Source organism: Lolium perenne, chromosome 2 (genome assembly GCF_019359855.2).
Source record: "Lolium perenne isolate Kyuss_39 chromosome 2, Kyuss_2.0, whole genome shotgun sequence".
Classification (NCBI taxonomy): domain Eukaryota; kingdom Viridiplantae; phylum Streptophyta; class Magnoliopsida; order Poales; family Poaceae; genus Lolium; species Lolium perenne.
This window is the reverse complement of record NC_067245.2, coordinates 48,479,177-48,488,003: the sequence shown is the minus strand read 5'-3', so window position 1 is coordinate 48,488,003 and position 8,827 is coordinate 48,479,177.

Here is an 8,827-nt window from a genome sequence, read left to right as displayed (position 1 = left end):
AGTTTCACTAGAGGAACCTGATAATGTTGTCGATGAAGAAGGGGATGCCTTGGGCATCCCCAAGCTTAGACGCTTGAGTCTTCTTGATATATGCAGGGGTGAACCACCGGGACATCCCCAAGCTTAGACTTTGCACTCTTCTTGATCACATTGTATCATCCTCCTCTCTTGACCCTTGAAAACTTCCTCCACACCAAACTCAAAACAACTCATTAGAGGGTTAGTGCATAATTAAAATTCACATGTTCAGAGGTGACACAATCATTCTTAACACTTCTGGACATTGCCCAAAGCTACTGGAAGTTAATGGAACAAAGAAAATCCATCCCACATAGCAAAAGAGGCAATGCGAAATAAAAGGCAGAATCTGTCAAAACAGAACAGTCTGTAAAGACGAATTTTATTGAGGCACCAGACTTGCTCAAATGAAAATGCTCAAATTGAATGAAAGTTGCGTACATATCGGAGGATCACTCACGTAAATTGGCATAATTTTCTGAGTTACCTACATATAATTTTGCCCAGATTCGTGACAGCAAAGAAATCTGTTTCTGCGCAGTAATCCAAATCTAGTATGAACCTTACTATCAAAGACTTTACTTGGCACAACAATGCAATAAAAATAAGATAAGGAGAGGTTGCTACAGTAGTAACAACTTCCAAGACACAAATACAAAATAAAAGTACTGTAGCAAAATAAACACATGGGTTATCTCCCAAGAAGTTCTTTCTTTATAGCCATTAAGATGGGCTCAGCAGTTTTAATGATGCACTCGCAAGAAATATTATTTGAAGCAAAAGAGAGCATCAAGAGGCAAATTCAAAATACATTTAAGCCTAACATGCTTCCTATGAAAAGGAATCTTGTAAATAAACAAGTTCAAGAAGCATAATGCAACAAGCATAGAAAGATAAAACAAGTTTAGCTTCAAGATTTTCAGCAAAAAGAGAGGCATTTTAGTAACATGAAAATTTCTACAACCATATTTTCCTCTCTCATAATAACTTTCAGTAGCAACATGAGCAAACTCAACAATATAACTATCACATAAAGCATTCTTATCATGAGTCTCATGCATAAAATTATTACTCTCCACATAAGCATAATCAATTTTATTAATAATAGTGGGAGCAAATTCAACAAAGTAGCTATCATCAAATATAGGAGGAATATTGTAATCATAATCAAATTCACTCTCCATAGTAGGTGGCACCAAAAGACTATTATCATTATAATCATCATAACTAGGAGGCAAAGTATCATCAAAGTAAATTTTCTCCTCAATGCTTGGGGGACTAAAAAGATCATGCTCATCAAAACCAGCTTCCCCAAGCTTAGAATTTTCCATAGCATTAGCAACAATAGTGTTCAAAGCATTCATATTAATAACATTCCCATTAGCATGCATATAAAGTTCCATGGGTTTTTTAATTCTCTCTTCAAACACATCATGTCCTAATTCAAGATAAAGTTCATAAAGATCTCTCATATTTTTGTTGTTTTCCATTATGCCTAACTAGTGTAAACAAGAAACAAAAAGATGCAATTGCAGGATCTAAAGGAAATAGCTTCGAGCACAAACACAATGGCGCCAGAAAAGTACTGTTACCTGGAACCGGAGTATGAGTGCCTTTTAACTTTCCTCCCCGGCAACGGCGCCAGAAAAGTGCTTGATGTCTACGGGAGCTTCTATTCTTGTAGACAGTGTTGGGCCTCCAAGAGCAGAGGTTTGTAGAACAGCATCAAGTTTCCCTTAAGTGGATCACCCAAGGTTTATTGATCTCAGGGAGGAAGAGGTCAAAGATATCCCTCTCATGCAACCCTGCAACCACAAAGCAAGAAGTCTCTTGTGTCCCCAACACACCTAATAGGTGCACTAGTTCGGCGAAGAGATAGTGAAATACAGGTGGTATGAATAAATATGAGCAGTAGCAATGGCACCAGAAAAGTGCTTGCTGGCGTGTGGTTGATGGTGGTAATATTGCGGACAGTACAGATGCAGCAGAACAGTAAACAAGCAGCGATAGCAGTATTTGCGAACAAGGCATAGGGATCATACTTTCACTAGTGGACACTCTCAACATTGATCACATAACAGAATAAATAGATAAATGCTAGACTCTACACCCTCTTGTTGGATGATGAACACCACTAACTGCGTAGGATTACACGAACCCTCAATGCCGGAGTTAACAAGCTCCACAATATTCGATGTTCATATTTAAATAACCTTAGAGTGCATGACAGATCAACACAACCAAACCAAGTACTAACATAGCATGCACACTGTCACCTTCACGCTACGAAAGGAGGCATAGATCACATCAATACCATCATAGCAATAGTTAACTTCATAATCTACAAGAGATCACAATCATAGCCTACGCCAAGTACTACACGATGCACACACTGTCACCATTACACCGCAAGTGTGAGGAATAAACTACTTTAATAACATCACTAGAGTAGCACACAGATAAATTGTGATACAAAACACATTGCAATCATAAAGAGATATACATAAGCACTTCACTATGCCATTCATAACAGTGAATAAGTATTCTGTGAAATATAGCCTAAGAGACCCACACGGTGCACACACTGTCACCTTTACACACGTGGGACAAGGAGTCTCCGGAGATCACATAAGTAAAATCCACTTGACTAGCATAATGACATCTAGATTACAAGCATCATCATATGAATCTCAATCATGTAAGGCAGCTCATGAGATTATTGTATTGAAGTACATAGGGAGAGAGATGAACCACATAGCTACCAGTACAGCCCCGAGCCTCGATGGAGAACTACTCCCTCCTCATGGGAGACAACAGCGTTGATGAAGATGGCGGTGGTGTCAATGGAGAAGCCTTCCGGGGGCACTTCCCCGTCCCGGCGGCATGCCGGAACAGAGACTCCTGTCCCGCAGATCTTGGCTTCGCGATGGCGGCGGCTCCGGAAGGTTTCTCGTACCGTGGCTTTTTCGTATCGATGTTTTAGGTCAGGGACTGATGGCGTGTAACTCACACGTTCGTTGGGAACCCCAAGAGGAAGGTATGATGCGCACAGCAGCAAGTTTTCCCTCAGAAAGAAACCAAGGTTTATCGAACCAGGAGGAGCCAAGAAGCACGTTGAAGGTTGATGGCGGCGAGATGTAGTGCGGCGCAACACCAGGGATTCCGGCGCCAACGTGGAACCTGCACAACACAACCAAAGTACTTTGCCCCAACGAAACAGTGAGGTTGTCAATCTCACCGGCTTGCTGTAACAAAGGATTAACCGTATTGTGTGGAAGATGATTGTTTGCGTAAAACAAAGAGAACAAAGATTACAAGAGATTGTATTTCAAGAAAGAGAATTGGACCGGGGTCCACAGTTCACTAGAGGTGTCTCTCCCATAAGACAAACAGCATGTTGGGTGAACAAATTACAGTTGGGCAATTGACAAATAAAGAGGGCATGACCATGCACATACATATCATGATGAGTATAGTGAGATTTAATTGGGCATTACGACAAAGTACATAGACCGCCATCCAGCATGCATCTATGCCTAAAAAGTCCACCTTCAGGTTATCATCCGAACCCCCTCCAGTATTAAGTTGCTAACAACAGACAATTGCATTAAGTATTGCGCGTAATGTAACTAGTGACTACATCCTTGAACATAGCATCAATGTTTTATCCCTAGTGGCAACAGCACATCCATAACCTTAGAGGTTCTTGTCACCCCTCCAGATTCACGGAGACATGAACCCACTATCGAGCATAAATACTCCCTCTTGGAGTTACTAGCATCAACTTGGCCAGAGCATCTACTAATAACGGAGAGCATGCAAGATCATAAACAACACATAGACATAGCTTTGATAATCAACATAACAAGTATTCTCTATTCATCAGATCCCAACAAACGCAACATATAGAATTACAGATAGATGATCTTGATCATGTTAGGCAGCTCACAAGATCCGACAATGATAGCACAATGGGGAGAAGACAACCATCTAGCTACTGCTATGGACCCATAGTCCAGGGGTAGACTACTCACACATCACACCGGAGGCGACCATGGCGGCGTAGAGTCCTCCGGGAGATGATTCCCCTCTCCGGCAGGGTGCCGGAGGCGATCTCCTGGATCCCCCGAGATGGGATCGGCGTTGGCGGCGTCTCTGGAAGGTTTTCCGTATCGTGGCTCTCGGTACTGGGGGTTTCGTCACGGAGGCTTTAAGTAGGCGGAAGGGCAAGTCAGGAGGGGGCACGAGGGCCCCACACCATAGGCCGGCGCGGCCAAGGGGGGGCCGCGCCGCCCTAGGATTTGGGCACCCCGTGGCCCCACTTCGTTTCGTCTTCGGACTTCTGGAAGCTTCGTGGCAAAATAGGACCCTGGGCGTTGATTTCGTCCAATTCCGAGAATATTTCGTTACTAGGATTTCTGAAACCAAAAACAGCAGAAAACAAAGAATCGGGCACTTCGGCATCTTGTTAATAGGTTAGTTCCAGAAAATGCACGAATATGACATAAAGTGTGCATAAAACATGTAGATAACATCAATAATGTGGCATGGAACATAAGAAATTATCGATACGTCGGAGACGTATCAGCATCCCCAAGCTTAGTTCTGCTCGTCCCGAGCAGGTAAAACGATAACACAGATAATTTCTGGAGTGACATGCCATCATAACCTTGATCATACTATTTGTAAAGCATATGTAGTGAATGCAGCGATCAAAACAATGTATATGACATGAGTAAACAAGTGAATCACATAGCAAAGACTTTTCATGAATAGCACTTCAAGGCAAGCATCAATAAGTCTTGCATAAGAGTTAACTCATAAAGCAATAATTCAAAGTAAAGGCATTGAAGCAACACAAAGGAAGATTAAGTTTCAGCGGTTGCTTTCAACTTATAACATGTTTATCTCATTGATATTGTCAACATAGAGTAATATAATAAGTGCAATAAGAAAATATGTAGGAATCAATGCACAGTTCACACAAGTGTTTGCTTCTTGAGGTGGAGAGAAATAGGTGAACTGACTCAACATTGAAAGTAAAAGAATGGTCCTCCATAGAGGAAAAGCATCGATTGCTATATTTGTGCTAGAGCTTTGATTTTGAAAACATGAAATAATTTTGTCAACGGTAGTAATAAAGCATATGTATCATGTAAATTATATCTTACAAGTTGCAAGCCTCATGCATAGTGTACTAATAGTGCCCGCACCTTGTCCTAATTAGCTTGGACTACCGGATCATCACAATGCACATGTTTTTACCAAGTGTCACAAAGGGGTACCTCTATGCCACCTGTACAAAGGTCTAAGGAGAAAGCTCGCATTGGATTTCTCGCTATTGATTATTCTTCAACTTAGACATCCATACCGGGACAACATAGACAACAGATAATGGACTCCTCTTTTATGCATAAGCATGTAACAACAATTAATAATTTTCTCATTTGAGATTGAGGATATATGTCCAAAACTGAAACTTCCACCATGGATCATGGCTTTAGTTAGCGGCCCAATGTTCTTCTCTAACAATATGCATGCTTAACCATAAGGTGGTAGATCTCCCTTACTTCAGACAAGACGGACATGCATAGCAACTCACATGAAATTCAACAAAGAGTAGTTGATGGTGTCCCCAGTGAACATGGTTATCGCACAACAAGCAACTTAATAAGAGATAAAGTGCATAATTACATATTCAATACCACAATAGTTTTTAAGCTATTTGTCCCATGAGCTATATATTGCAAAGGTGAATGATGGAATTTTAAAGGTAGCACTCAAGCAATTTACTTTGGAATGGCGGAAAATACCATGTAGTAGGTAGGTATGGTGGACACAAATGGCATAGTGGTTGGCTCAAGTATTTTGGATGCATGAGAAGTATTCCCTCTCGATACAAGGTTTAGGCTAGCAAGGCTTATTTGAAACAAACACAAGGATGAACCGGTGCAGCAAAACTCACATAAAAGACATATTGAAAACATTATAAGACTCTACACCGTCTTCCTTGTTGTTCAAACTCAATACTAGAAATTATCTAGACCTTAGAGAAACCAAATATGCAAACCAAATTTTAGCATGCTCTATGTATTTCTTCATTAATGGGTGCAAAGCATATGATGCAAGAGCTTAATCATGAGCACAACAATTGCCAAGTATCACATTACCCAAGACATTAATAGCAATTACTACATGTATCATTTTCCAATTCCAACCATATAACAATTTAACGAAGGAGAAACTTCGCCATGAATACTACGAGTAGAAACCAAGGACATACTTGTCCATATGCTACAGCGGAGCGTGTCTCTCTCCCATAAAGTGAATGCTAGGATCCATTTTATTCAAACAAAACAAAAACAAAAACAAACCGACGCTCCAAGCAAAGCACATAAGATGTGATGGAATAAAAATATAGTTTCAGGGGAGGAACCTGATAATGTTGTCGATGAAGAAGGGGATGCCTTGGGCATCCCCAAGCTTAGACGCTTGAGTCTTCTTGATATATGCAGGGGTGAACCACTGGGGCATCCCCAAGCTTAGAGCTTTCACTCTCCTTGATCATGTTGCATCATACTCCTCTCTTGATCCTTGAAAACTTCCTCCACACCAAACTTAGAACAACTCATTAGAGGGTTAGTGCACAATAAAAATTAACATATTCAGAGGTGACACAATCATTCTTAACACTTCTGTACATTGCATAATGCTACTGGATATTAATGGATCAAAGAAATTCATCCAACATAGCAAAAGAGGCAATGCGAAATAAAAGGCAGAATCTGTCAAAACAGAACAGTTCGTATTGACGAATTTTAAAATGGCACCAGACTTGCTCAAATGAAAATGCTCAAATTGAATGAAAGTTGCGTACATATCTGAGGATCATGCACGTAAATTGGCTTAATTTTCTGAGCTACCTACAGGGAGGTAGACCCAGATTCGTGACAGCAAAGAAATCTGGAACTGCGCAGTAATCCAAATCTAGTACTTACTTTACTATCAACGGCTTTACTTGGCACAACAAAACACAAAACTAAGATAAGGAGAGGTTGCTACAGTAGTAAACAACTTCCAAGACACAAAATAAAAACAAAGTACTGTAGGTAAAAACATGGGTTGTCTCCCATAAGCGCTTTTCTTTAACGCCTTTCAGCTAGGCGCAGAAAGTGTATATCAAGTATTATCGGAGGGTGGTGCATCGGCATTCTTACCAGGGGTGTTGCTCTTACCTTTCTTACTCTTATTCCTACTCTTTGGTCTAGGGAATACATGACCGCATCCGGGTGTAGAAGTAAAATTTAGAGTGCCTTTCCCAACATCTATGACTGCTCCCATGAGTTTCAGCAGGGATCTTCCAAGCGTGATTTGTCCTGTCCCTACACATTCAATAACGAGATAATCAGTGGATACCGTCCTTCCAAGAAAGGTTGTGAAAACACCTTCAGCTATACCCATAGTAATTACAACAGAGTTATCCGTAAGAGTTATTTCTTCTCCCCCTTCAGTAAGTCCCCAAAGTGTCAAAGATTTATAAATTTTTTCAGGCATGAGGCAAAACTCGGACATAATATCACAACGAGCAGGAAAAGTTTCACCACCAATAGTAACTTTAACAGTAGGCGCCCACATTGAAGGTTCAAAGCTCAATGGAACATAATCATAATATTCGCGAATTCGATTATACACTTCTTTTAAACAGGATATATTTGTTTCAATAGTGTCTAATCTATTATGCATGCTAGCATGAGATGGATCAAAATTATTATCGGAGCTAAATGATGTAATCAATTTCCTTATAGCATTAAAAGCTTGATCCCCATCACAATGAAGGAAATCTCCTCCCACTACAGCATCTAAGGCATATCTATAGCGAAGAATAAGCCCGAAATAGAAATTACTAAGAAGCAAACTTAAGGTTATTTTAGGTTCAGTTTTACTATAAGCATCAAAAATTCTAGACCATGCTTCTTTAAAATTCTCTTCACCTCCTTGTTTAAAGGTGAAGATCGATTCCTCAGGTGATAAAGTAACAACTACAGGACTAGACATGATAATAAAGTAAATGCGAGTAACTAATTTTTTTGTGTTTTTGATATAGCAGACAAGATAGCAAATAAAGTAAAACTAGCAACTAATTTTTTTGTATTTTGATTTAGTGCAGCAAACAAAGTAATAAATAAAACTAAGCAAGACAAAAACAAAGTAAAGAGATTGAGAAGTGGAGACTCCCCTTGCAGCGTGTCTTGATCTCCCGCAACGGCGCCGAAAAAGAGCTTGATGGCGTGTAACTCACACGTTCGTTGGGAACCCCAAGAGGAAGGTATGATGCGCATGTAAGCAAGTTTTCCCTCAGAAAGAAACCAAGGTTTATCGAACCAGGAGGAGCCAAGAAGCACGTTGAAGGTTGATGGCGGCGGGATGTAGTGCGGCGCAACACCAGGGATTCCGGCGCCAACGTGGAACCTGCACAACACAACCAAAGTACTTTGCCCCAACGAAACAAAGTGAGGTTGTCAATCTCACCGGCTTGTCAGTAACAAAGGATTAACCGTATTGTGTGGAAGATGATTGTTTGCGTAAAACAAGAGAACAGTATTGCAGTAGATTGTATTTCAGTAAAGAGAATTGGACCGGGGTCCACAGTTCACTAGAGGTGTCTCTCCCATAAGACAAACAGCATGTTGGGTGAACAAATTACAGTTGGGCAATTGACAAATAAAGAGGGCATGACCATGCACATACATATCATGATGAGTATAGTGAGATTTAATTGGGCATTATGACAAAGTACATAGACCGCCAT